Genomic DNA, 12,414 nt, shown 5'->3' with positions numbered 1-12,414 from the left:
CGACTTGGTGAGAGTACTTGGTGGGGCAACTTGATGAATGCACTTGAAGAATCGACTTGGTTAGAGTACTTGGTGGGGCGACTTGATGAACGGACTCAAAGAGTCGACTTGGTGAGAGTACCTGGTGGCTCGACTTGATGAGCAGACTTAAAGAGTCAACTTGGTGAGAGTACTTGGCGGGGTGAACTGATGAACGAACATAAAGAGTCGGCTTGGTGGGAGTACATTGTGGGCCGACCTGGTGGGGTGACTTTATGGACGGACTTAAAGAGTCGACTTGGTTAGATTACTTGTTCTGGTGACTTGATGAACGGACTTCAAGAGTGGACTTGGTGGGGTGACTTGATGAAAGGACTTAAAGGGTCGACTTGGTGAGAGTACTTGGCGGGGCGACTTGATGAACGGACTTAAAGGGTCGACTTGGCGGGGTGACTTGATGAACGGACGTAAAGAGTTGACTTGGTGAGAGTACTTGGCGGGGTGAACTGATGAACAGACTTAAAGAGTCGACTTGGTGGGAGTACTTGGTGGGCCGACTAGATGAATGGACTTATAGAGTCGACTTGGTGAGAGTAGTTGTTCTGGTGACTTGATGAACGGACTTAAAGAGTCGGCTTGGCGAGGTGACTTGATGAAAGGACTTAAAGAGTCGACTTGGTGGGGTGACTCGATGAACGAACTTAGAGGGTTGACTTTGCGGGGTGACTTGATGAACGGACCTAAAGAGTTGACTTGGTGAGAGTACTCGGTGGGGTGACCTGATGAACAGACTTAGAGAGTCGACTTGGTGAGAGTCCTTGGTGGGCCGTCCTGGTTGGGTGACTTCGTGAACTGACTTAAAGAGTCGACTTGGTGGGAGTACTTGGTGGGGTGACTTGATGAATGGACTTCAAGGGTCGACTTGGCGAGGTGACTTGATGAACGGTCCTAAAGAGTTGACTTGGTGAGAGTACTTGGTGTGGTGACTTGATGAAAAGACTTATAGAGTCGAATTGGTGAGAGTACTTGGTGGGGTGACTTGATGAACGCACTTGAAGGGTCGACTTGGTGGGGTGACTTTATGAATGAACTTAAAGAGTTGACATGGTGAGAGTGCTTGGTGGGGTGACTTGATGAACATAGTTAAAGAGTAGACTTGGTGAGAGTAGTTGGTCGGGTGACTTGATGAACGCACTTGAAGAATCGACTTGGTTAGAGTACTTGGTGGGGTGACTTGATGAACGGACTTAAAGATTCGACCTGGTGGGCCGACCTGGCGGGGTGACTTGATGAACGGACTTAGAGAGTCAACTTGGTGAGAGTACTTGGTGGGACGACCTGGCCGGGTGACTTGATGAACAAACTTAAAGAGTCAACTTGGTGAGAGTACTCGGTGGGCTGACCTGGTCACGTGACTTGATGAATGGACTTAAAGAGTCGACTTGGTGGGCCGACTTGGCCGGGTGACTTGATGAACAAATTTAAAGAGTCGACTTGGTGGGTCAAACTAGCGGGGTGACTTGGTGAGAGTACTTGGTGGGCTGACCTGGCAGGGTGACTTGATGAACGAACTTAGAGAGTCGACTTTGTGAGAGTACTTCGTGGGTCAAATTGGCAGGGTGACTTGATGAACGAACTTAAAGAGTCGACCTGGTGAGAGAACTTGGTGGGCCGAGCTGGCGGGGTGAATTGATGAACGAACCTAAAGAGTCAACTTTGTGAGAGTACTTGGTGGGCCGACCGCACGGGGTGAGTTGATGACCGAACTTAAAGGGTCGACTTGGTGAGAGTACTTGGTGGGCCGACCTGGCGGGGCGACTTGATGAACGAACTTAAAGAGTCAACTTGGTGAGAGTACTCGGTGGGGTGACCTGATGAACAAACCTAAAGAGTCAACCTGGTGAGAGTACTTGGTGGGCTGACCTGGCGAGGTGACTTGGTGAGCAAACTTAAAGAGTCGACTTGGTGAGAGTAGTTGGTGGGCTGACCTAGCGGGGTGACTTGATGAACGAACTTAAAGAGTCAACCTGGTGGGCTGACTTGGCAGAGTGACTTCATGAACGAACTTAAAGAGTCCACTCGGTGGGCCGACCTGGCGGGGTGACTTGATGAACGAACTTAAAGAGTCGACTTGGTGAGAGTAATTTGTGGGCTGACCTGGCGGGGTGACTTGATGAATGAACTTAAAGAGTCGACTTGGTGGGGTGACTTGATGAACGCACTTGAAGGGTCAACTTGGTGGGGTGACTCTATGAACGGACCTAAAGAGTTGACTTGGTGAGAGTACTTGGTGGGGTGACTCGATGAAAGGACTTAAAGAGTTGACTTGGTGAGAGTACTTGGTGGCTCGACTTTATGAGCAGACTTAAAGAGTCCACTTGGTGAGAGTACTGGGTGGGCTGACCTGGCAGGGTGACTTGATGAACGAACTTAGAGAGTCGACTTTGTGAGAGTACTTGGTGGGTCGAGCTGGCGGGGTGACCTGATGAACGAACTTAAAGAGTCGACCTGGTGAGAGAACTTGGTGGGCCGAGCTGGCGGGGTGAATTGATGAACGAACCTAAAGAGTCAACTTTGTGAGAGTACTTGGTGGGCCGACCTGGCGGGGTGAGTTGATGACCGAACTTAAAGGGTCGACTTGGTGAGAGTACTTGGTGGGCCGACCTGGCGGGGCGACTTGATGAACGAACTTAAAGAGTCGACTTGGTTAGAGTACTTGGTGGCTCGACTTTATGAGCAGACTTAAAGAGTCCACTTGGTGAGAGTGGGCCTAACGAGGCGATGTGGTGAGTGGGCTTAACGGGGCGAGTTGGTGGGGCGACTTGGCGAGTGGTATTAGAGAGCCGATGTGGTGAGGCGACTCAGCGAGTTGGTTCGTTGAGATGACATGGTGAGCTGAGTTGGCGAGTCGACCCGGCGAGCGAACTTAAAGAGTCGACTTGGAAACATACTCGAGTAAACTTGGTGAGGCGACTCGGCGAGCAGGCTCAAAGAGTCAACATGGTGAGGTGACTCATTGAGTCAACATGGTGAGGCGACTCATGGTGAGGAGCTATCCTTGAGGTGACTTGGTGGGCCTACTTGATTAGTCGACTTGGTGAGCCGACCTGACGAGCTGACACGATGAGCGAGCTTAAACAGGTGACGACTTGGTGGGGTAACTCGGCAAGCCAACTTATTGAGGCGAGATGGTGAGTCGACTTGGTGAGCTGACTTGGTGAGCACACTTAAAGAGTCAACTTCATGAGGTGACTCGGCGAGTTAGCCCGCTGATGTGACTTGGGCGGGCTGACCTGGCGAACGAACATAAAGAGGTGACTTGGGCGGGCTGACCTGGTGAGCGAACTTAAAGAGTTGACTTGGCAACGCACTTGAACAATCGACTTGGTGAGCCGACATAGTAAGTGGGCTTAGAGAAGCAACTCGGCAGGGTGACTTAATGAACGGACTAAAGGGTCGACTTGGCGGGGTGACTTGATGAACGGACCTAAACAGTTGACTTGGTGAGAGTACTTGGCAGGGTGAACTGATGAATGGACTTAAAGAGTCGACTTGGTGGGAGTACTTGGTGGGCTGACTTGATGAACGGACTTATAGAGTCGACTTGGTGAGAGTAGTTGTTCTGGTGACTTGATGAATGGACTTAAAGAGTCGGCTTGGCGGGGTGACTTGATGAAAGGACTTAAAGAGTCAACTTGGTCGGGTGACTCGATGAACGAACTTAGAGGGTCAACTTTGCGAGGTGACTTGATGAACGGACCTAAAGAGTTGACTTGGTTAGAGTACTCAGTGGGGTGACCTGATGAACAGACTTAGAGAGTCGACTTGGTGAGAGTCCTTGGTGGGCCGACCTGGTTGGCTGACTTCATGAACTGACTTAAAGAGTCAACTTGGTGGGAGTACTTGGTGGGGTGACTTGATGAACGGACTTCAAGGGTCGACTTGGCGAGGTGACTTGATGAACGGTCCTAAAGAGTTGACTTGGTGAGAGTACTTGGTGTGGTGACTTGATGAAAAGACTTAAAGAGTTGAATTGGTGAGAGTACTTGGTGGGGTGACTTGATGAATGCACTTGAAGGGTCAACTTGGTGGGGTGACTTTATGAACGGACCGAAAGAGTTGACGTGGTGAGAGTGCTTGGTGGGGTGACTTGATGAACATAGTTAAAGAGTCGACTTGGTGAGAGTAGTTGGTCGGGTGACTTGATGAACGCACTTGAAGAATCGACTTGGTTAGAGTACTTGGTGGGGTGACTTGATGAACGGACTTAAAGATTCGACTTAGTGGGCTGACCTGGCGGGGTGACTTGATGAATGAACTTAGAGAGTCGACTTGGTGAGAGTACTTGGTGGGCCGACCTGGCCGGGTGACTTGATGAACAAACTTAAAGAGTTGACTTGGTGAGAGTACTCGGTGGCCTGACCTGGTCACATGACTTGATGAACGGACTTAAAGAGTCGACTTGGTGGGCCGACTTGGCCGAGTGACTTGATGAACGAACTTAAAGGGTCGACTCGGTGGGTTGAACTAGCGGGGTGACTTGGTGAGAGTACTTGGTGGGCTGACCTGGCAGGGTGACTTGATGAACGAACTTAGAGAGTCGACTTTGTGAGAGTACTTGGTGGGTCGAACTGGCAGGGTGACTTGATGAACAAACTTAAAGAGTCGACCTGGTGAGAGAACTTGGTGGGCCGAGCTGGTGGGGTGAATTGATGAACGAACCTAAAGAGTCGACTTTGTGAGAGTACTTGGTGGGCCGACCTGGCGAGGTGAGTTGATGACTGAACTTAAAGGGTCGACTTGGTGAGAGTACTTGGTGGGCCGACCTGGCGGGGCGACTTGATGAACGAACTTAAAGAGTCAACTTGGTGAGAGTACTTGGTGGCTCGACTTTATGAGTAGACTTAAAGAGTCCACTTGGTGAGAGTGGGCCTAACGGGGCGATGTGGTGAGTGGGCCTAACGGGGCGAGTTGGTGGGGCCACTTGGTGAGTGGTATTAGAGAGCCGACGTGGTGAGGCAACTCGGCGAGTTGGTTCGTTGAGATGACATGGTGAGCTGACTTGGCGAATCGACCTGGCAAGCGAACTTAAAGAGTCGACTTGGCAACGTACTCGAGTCGACTTGGTGAGGCGACCCGGCGAGCGGGCTCAAAGAGTCAACATGGTGAGGCGACTCATTGAGTCAACATGGTGAGGTGACTCATGGTGAGGAGCTATCCTTGAGGCGACTTGGTGGGCCTACTTGATTAGTCGACTTGGTGAGCCAACCTGACGAGCTGACACGGTGAGCGGGCTTAAAGAGGCGATGACTTGGTGGGGTAACTCGGCAAGCCAACTTATCGAGGCGAGATGGTGAGTCGACTTGGTGAGCTGACTTGGTGAGCGCACTTAAAGAGTCAACTTCGTGAGGTGACTCGGCGCATTAGCCTGCTGATGCGACTTGGGCGGGTCGACCTGGTGAACGAACTTAAAGAGGCGACTTGGGCGGGCTGACCTGGCGAGTGAACTTAAAGAGTCAACTTGGCAACGAACTTGAACAATCGACTTGGTGAGCTGACATGGTGAGTGGGCTTAGAGAAGCAACTCGACGGGGCGACTTGATGAACGGACTTAAAGGGTCGTGTTGGCGGGGTGACTTGATGAACGGACCTAAAGAGTTGACTTGGTGAGAGTACTTGGCGGGGTGAACTGATGAATGGACTTAAAGAGTTGACTTGGTGGGAGTACTTGCTGGGCCAACTTGATGAACGGACTTATAGAGTCGACTTGGTGAGAGTAGTTGTTCTGGTGACTTGATGAACAGACTTAAAGAGTCAGCTTGGCGGGGTGACTTGATGAAAGGACTTAAACAGTCGACTTGGTCGGGTGACTCGATGAACGAACTTAGAGGGTCGACTTTGCGGGGTGACTTGATGAACGGACCTAAAGAGTTGACTTGGTGAGAGTACTCGGTGGGGTGACCTGATGAACAGACTTAGAGAGTCGACTTGGTGAGAGTCCTTGGTGGGCCGACCTGGTTGGGTGACTTCGTGAACTGACTTAAAGAGTCGACTTGGTGGGAGTACTTTGTGGGGTGACTTGATGAACGGACTTCAAGGGTCGACTTGGCGAGGTGACTTGATGAACGGTCCTAAAGAGTTGACTTGGTGAGAGTACTTGGTGTGGTGACTTGATGAAAAGACTTAAAGAGTCAAATTGGTGAGAGTACTTGGTGGGGTGACTTGATCAACGCACTTGAAGGGTTGACTTGGTGGGGTGAATTTATGAATGGACCGAAAGAGTTGACGTGGTGAGAGTGCTTGGTGGGGTGACTTGATGAACATAGTTAAAGAGTCAACTTGGTGAGAGTAATTGGTCGGGTGACTCGATGAACGCACTTGAAGAATCAACTTGGTTAGAGTACATGGTGGGGTGACTTGATGAACGGACTTAAAGATTTGACTTGGTGGGCCGACCTGGCGGGGTGACTTGATGAACGGACTTAGAGAGTCGACTTGGTGAGAGTACTTGGTGGGCCGATCTAGCCGGGTGACTTGATGAACAAACTTAAAGAGTCGACTTGGTGAGAGTACTCGGTGGGCTGACCTGGTCACGTGACTTGATGAACGGACTTAAAGAGTCGACTTGGTGGGCCGACTTGGCCGGGTGACTTGATGAACGAACTTAAAGGGTCGACTTGGTGGGTCAAACTAGCGGGGTGACTTGGTGAGAGTACTTGGTGGGCTGACCTGGCAGGGTGACTTCATGAACGAACTTAGAGAGTCGACTTTGTGAGAGTACTTGGTGGGTCGAACTGGCGGGGTGACTTGATGAACGAACTTAAAGAGTCGACCTGGTGAGAGAACTTGGTGGGCCGAGCTTGTGGGGTGAATTGATGAACGAACCTAAAGAGTCGACTTTGTGAGAGTACTTGGTGGGCCGACCTGGCGGGGTGAGTTGATGACCGAACTTAAAGGGTCGACTTGGTGAGAGTACTTGGTGGGCCGACCTGGCGGGGCGACTTGATGAACGAACTTAAAGAGTCGACTTGGTGAGAGTACTCGGTGGGGTGACCTGATGAACAAACCTAAAGAGTCGACCTGGTGAGAGTACTTGGTGGGCTGACCTGGCGGGGTGACTTGGTGAGCAAACTTAAAGAGTCGACTTGGTGAGAGTAGTTGGTGGGCTGACCTGGCGGGGTGACTTGATGAACGAACTTAAAGAGTCAACCTGGTGGGCCGACTTGGCAGAGTGACTTCATGAACGAACTTAAAGAGTCCACTCGGTGGGCCGACTTGGCGGGGTGACTTGATGAACGAACTTAAAGAGTCAACTTGGTGAGAGTAATTTGTGGGCTGACCTGGCGGGGTGACTTGATGAATGAACTTAAAGAGTTGACTTGGTGGGGTGACTTGATGAACGCACTTGAAGGGTCGAATTGGTGGGGTGACTCTATGAACGGACCTAAAGAGTTGACTTGGTGAGAGTACTTGGTGGGGTGACTCAATGAAAGGACTTAAAGAGTCCACTTGGTGAGAGTGGGCCTAACAGGGCGATGTGGTGAGTGGGCCTAACGGGGCGAGTTGGTGGGGCGACTTGGCGAGTGGTATTAGAGAGCCGACGTGGTGAGGCGACTCGGCGAGTTGGTTCGTTGAGATGACATGGTGAGCTCACTTGGTGAGTCGACCCGGTGAGCGAACTTAAAGAGTCGACTTGGCAACGTACTCGAGTCGACTTGGTGAGGCGACCCGACGAGCGGGCTCAAAGAGTCAACATGGTGAGGCGACTCATTGAGTCAACATGGTGAGGCGACTCATGGTGAGGAGCTATCCTTGAGGCGACTTGGTGGGCCTACTTAATTAGTCAACTTGGTGAGCCGACCTGGCGAGCTGACACGGTGAGTGAGCTTAAAGAGGCGACGACTTGGTGGGGTAACTCGGCAAGCCAACTTATCGAGGTGAGATGGTGAGTCGACTTGGTGAGCTGACTTGGTGAGTGCACTTAAAGAGTCAACTTCGTGAGGTGACTCGGCGAGTTAGCCTGCTGATGCGACTTGGGCGGGCTGACCTGGCAAACGAACTTAAAGAGGCGACTTGGGCGGGCTGACTTGGCGAGCGAACTTAAAGAGTTGACTTGGCAACGCACTTGAACAATCGACTTGGTGAGCTGACATGGTGAGTGGGCTTAGAGAAGTAACTCGGCGGGGCGACTTGATGAACGGACTTAAAGGGTCGACTTGGCGGGGTGACTTGATGAACGGACCTAAAGAGTTGACTTGGTCAGAGTACTTGGCGGGGTGAACTGATGAACAGACTTAAAGAGTCGACTTGGTGGGAGTACTTGGTGTGCCGACTTGATGAACGGACTTATAGAGTCGACTTGGTGAGTAGTTGTTCTGGTGACTTGATGAACGAACTTAAAGAGTCGGCTTGGCAGGGTGACTTGATGAAAGGACTTAAAGAGTCGACTTGGTCGGGTGACTCGATGAACAAACTTAGAGGGTCGACTTTGCGGGGTGACTTGATGAACGGACCTAAAGAGTTGACTTGGTGAGAGTACTCGGTGGGGTGACCTAATGAACAGACTTAGAGAGTCGACTTGGTGAGAGTCCTTGGTGGGCCGACCTGGTTGGGTGACTTCGTGAACTGACTTAAAGAGTCGACTTGGTGGGAGTACTTGGTGGGGTGACTTGATGAACGGACTTCAAGGGTCGACTTGGCGAGGTGACTTGATGAACGGTCCTAAAGAGTTGACTTGGTGAGAGTACTTGGTGTGGTGACTTGATGAAAAGACTTAAAGAGTCGAATTGGTGAGAGTACTTGGTGGGGTGACTTGATGAATGCACTTGAAGGGTCGACTTGGTGGGGTGACTTTATGAACGGACCTAAAGAGTTGACGTGGTGAGAGTGCTTGGTGGGGTGACTTGATGAACATAGTTAAAGAGTCGACTTGGTGAGAGTAGTTGGTCGGGTGACTTGATTAACGCACTTGAAGAATCGACTTGGTTAGAGTACTTGGTGGGGTGACTTGATGAACGGACTTAAAGAGTCGACTTGGTGAGAGTACTCGGTGGGCTGACCTGGTCATGTGACTTGATTAACGTACTTAAAGAGTCGACTTGGTGGGCCGACTTGGCCGGGTGACTTGATGAACGAACTTAAAGGGTCGACTTGGTGGGTTGAACTAGCGGGGTGACTTTGTGAGAGTACTTGGTGGGCTGACCTGGCAGGGTGACTTGATGAACGAACTTAGAGAGTCAACTTTGTGAGAGTACTTGGTGGGTCGAACTGGCGGGGTGACTTGATGAACGAACTTAAAGAGTTGACCTGGTGAGAGAACTTGGTGGGCTGAGCTGGTGGGGTGAATTGATGAACGAACCTAACGAGTTGAAATTGTGAGAGTACTTGGTGGGCCGACCTGGCAGGGTGAGTTGATGACAGAACTTAAAGGGTCGACTTGGTGAGAGTACTTGGTGGGCCGACCTGGCGGGGCGACTTGATGAACGACCTTAAAGAGTTGACTTGGTGAGAGTACTCGGTGGGGTGACCTGATGAACAAACCTAAAGATTCGACCTGGTGAGAGTACTTGGTGGGCCGACCTGGCGGGGTGACTTGGTGAGCAAACTTAAAGAGTCGACTTGGTGAGAGTAGTTGGTGGGCTGACCTGGCGGGGTGACTTGATGAACGAACTTAAAGAGTCGACCTGGTGGGCTGACTTGGCAGAGTGACTTCATGAACGAACTTAAAGAGTCCACTCGGTGGGCCGACCTGGCGGGGTGACTTGATGAATGAACTTAAAGAGTCGACTTGGTGAGAGTAATTTGTGGGCTGACCTGGCGGGGTGACTTGATGAATCAACTTAAAGAGTCGACTTGGTGGGGTGACTTGATGAATGCACTTGAAGGGTCAACTTGGTGGGGTGACTCTATGAACGGACCTAAAGAGTTGACTTGGTGAGAGTACTTGGTGGGGTGACTCGATGAAAGGACTTAAAGAGTCGACTTGGTGAGAGTACTTGGTGGCTTGACTTTATGAGCAGACCTAAAGAGTCCACTTGGTGAGAGTGGGCCTAATGGGGCGATGTGGTGAGTGGACCTAACGGGGCGAGTTGGTTGGGCGACTTGGCGAGTGGTATTAGAGAGCCGACGTGGTGAGGTGACTCGACGAGTTGGTTCGTTGAGATGACATGGTGAGCTGACTTGGCGAGTCAACCCGGCGAGCGAACTTAAAGAGTCGACTTGGCAATGTACTCGAGTCGACTTGGTGAGGCAACCCGGTGAGCGGGCTCAAAGAGTCAACATGGTGAGGTGACTCATTGAGTCAACATGGTGAGGCGACTCATGGTGAGGAGCTATCCTTGAGGTGACTTCGTGGGCCTACTTGATTAGTCAACTTGGTGAGCCGACCTGACAAGCTGACATGGTGATCGGGCTTAAAGAGGCGACGACTTGGTGGGGTAACTCGGCAAGCCAACTTATCGAGGCGAGATGGTGAGTCGACTTGGTGAGCTGACTTGGTGAGCGCACTTAAAGAGTCAACTTCGTGAGGTGACTTGGCGAGTTAGCCCACTGATGCGACTTGGGCGGGCCGACCTGGCGAATGAACTTAAAGAGGCGACTTGGGTGGGCTGACCTGGCGAGCGAACTTAAAGAGTTGGCTTGGCAACGTACTTGAACAATCGACTTGGTGAGCTGACATGGTGAGTGGGCTTAGAGAAGCAACTCGACGGGGCAACTTGATGAATGGACTTAGAGGGTCAACTTGATGAACGGACCTAAAGAGTTGACTTGGTGAGAGTACTTGGTGGGGTGAACTGATGAACGGACTTAAAGAGTCGACTTGGTGGGAGTACTTGGTGGGCCGACTTGATGAACAGACTTACAGAGTCGACTTGGTGAGAGTAGTTGTTCTGGTGACTTGATGAATGGACTTAAAGAGTCGGCTTGGCAGGGTGACTTGATGAAAGGACTTAAACAGTCGACTTGGTCGGGTGACTCGATGAACTAACTTAGAGGGTCGACTTTGCAGGGTGACTTGATGAACGGACCTAAAGAGTTGACTTGGTGAGAGTACTTGGTTGGGTGACTCGATGAAAGGACTTAAAGAGTCGACTTGGTGAGAGTACTTGGTGGCTCGACTTTATAAGCAGACTTAAAGAGTCCACTTGGTGAGAGTGGGCCTAACGGGGCGATGTGGTGAGTGGGCCTAACGGGGCGAGTTGGTGGGGCGACTTGGCAAGTGGTATTAGAGAGCCGACGTGGTGAGGCGACTCGGCGAGTTGGTTCGTTGAGATGACATGGTGAGCTGACTTGGCGAGTCGACCTGGTGAGCAAACTTAAAGAGTCGACTTGGCAACGTACTCGAGTCGACTTGGTGAGGCGACCCGGCAAGCGGGCTCAAAGAGTCAACATGGTGAGGCGAATCATTGAGTCAACATGGTGAGGCGACTCATGGTGAGGAGCTATCCTTGAGGTGACTTGGTGGGCCTACTTGATTAGTCGACTTGGTGAGCTGACCTAACGAGCTGACACGGTGAGCGGGCTTAAAGAGGCGACGACTTGGTGGGGTAACTCGGCAAGCCAACTTATGGAGGCAAGATGGTGAGTCGACTTGGTGAGCTGACTTGGTGAGCGCACTTAAAGAGTCAACTTCGTGAGGTGACTCGGTGAGTTAGCCCGCTGATGCGACTTGGGCGGGCCGACCTGGCGAATGAACTTAAAGAGGCGACTTGGGCGGGCTGACCTGGTGAGCAAACTTAAAGATTTGACTTGGCAACGTACTTGAACAATTGACTTGGTTAGATGACATGGTGAGTGGGCTTAGAGAAGCAACTCGGCGGGGCGACTTGGCGAGCACACCTGCTGGGGCAAGGTGGTAAAACGACTAGGTGATTCGACTTGGTGAGCTGACTTAGGGAGCTGACTTGGTGAGCGAACTTAAGGGGTTGACTTGGTGAGGCAACCTGAATAGTCGACTCAGTGAGGTGACTTGGGGAGCCGACATGGTGAGCGATCTTAAAGAAGAGGCGACCTGGTGGGGCAACCTGGTGAGGCGAGACGGTAAGTCATCTTGGTGAGCCGGCTTGACGAGCTGTGAGTGGACTTAAAGAGTCAATTCTTGATTTGGCAAAGACCACATGGTTAGATGACTTGGTGAGCTGACCTGGCTAGCAAAATTGGCAAGCAAACTTATAGAATCGACTTGTTGTCCCCAGTCAGGATCGCACGCCTGGGTCGACCCAACTTGGGTCACCCGACTACGTCAACCCATCTCCGTCGCCCCAGCCTCGGGTGACCCGACTGGGTCCATAGAGTGGGTCGACAAGGGGAAAAAAAAAAAAAAACAAAAAAAATCATGAGAGGCCCTGTACAGCGAAAAGCGCTAAATTTTTGGCATTACAAAAAACAAAAAAAAACAAGTTACCCGCTTTTGGATCACGCACAAGTTTCAGTTCA

Source organism: Cupressus sempervirens, chromosome 2, assembly GCF_028749045.1.
Source record: "Cupressus sempervirens isolate cs-2001-9-10 chromosome 2, ASM2874904v1, whole genome shotgun sequence".
NCBI lineage: Eukaryota > Viridiplantae > Streptophyta > Pinopsida > Cupressales > Cupressaceae > Cupressus > Cupressus sempervirens.
Note: the sequence above shows the minus strand (reverse complement) of the source record.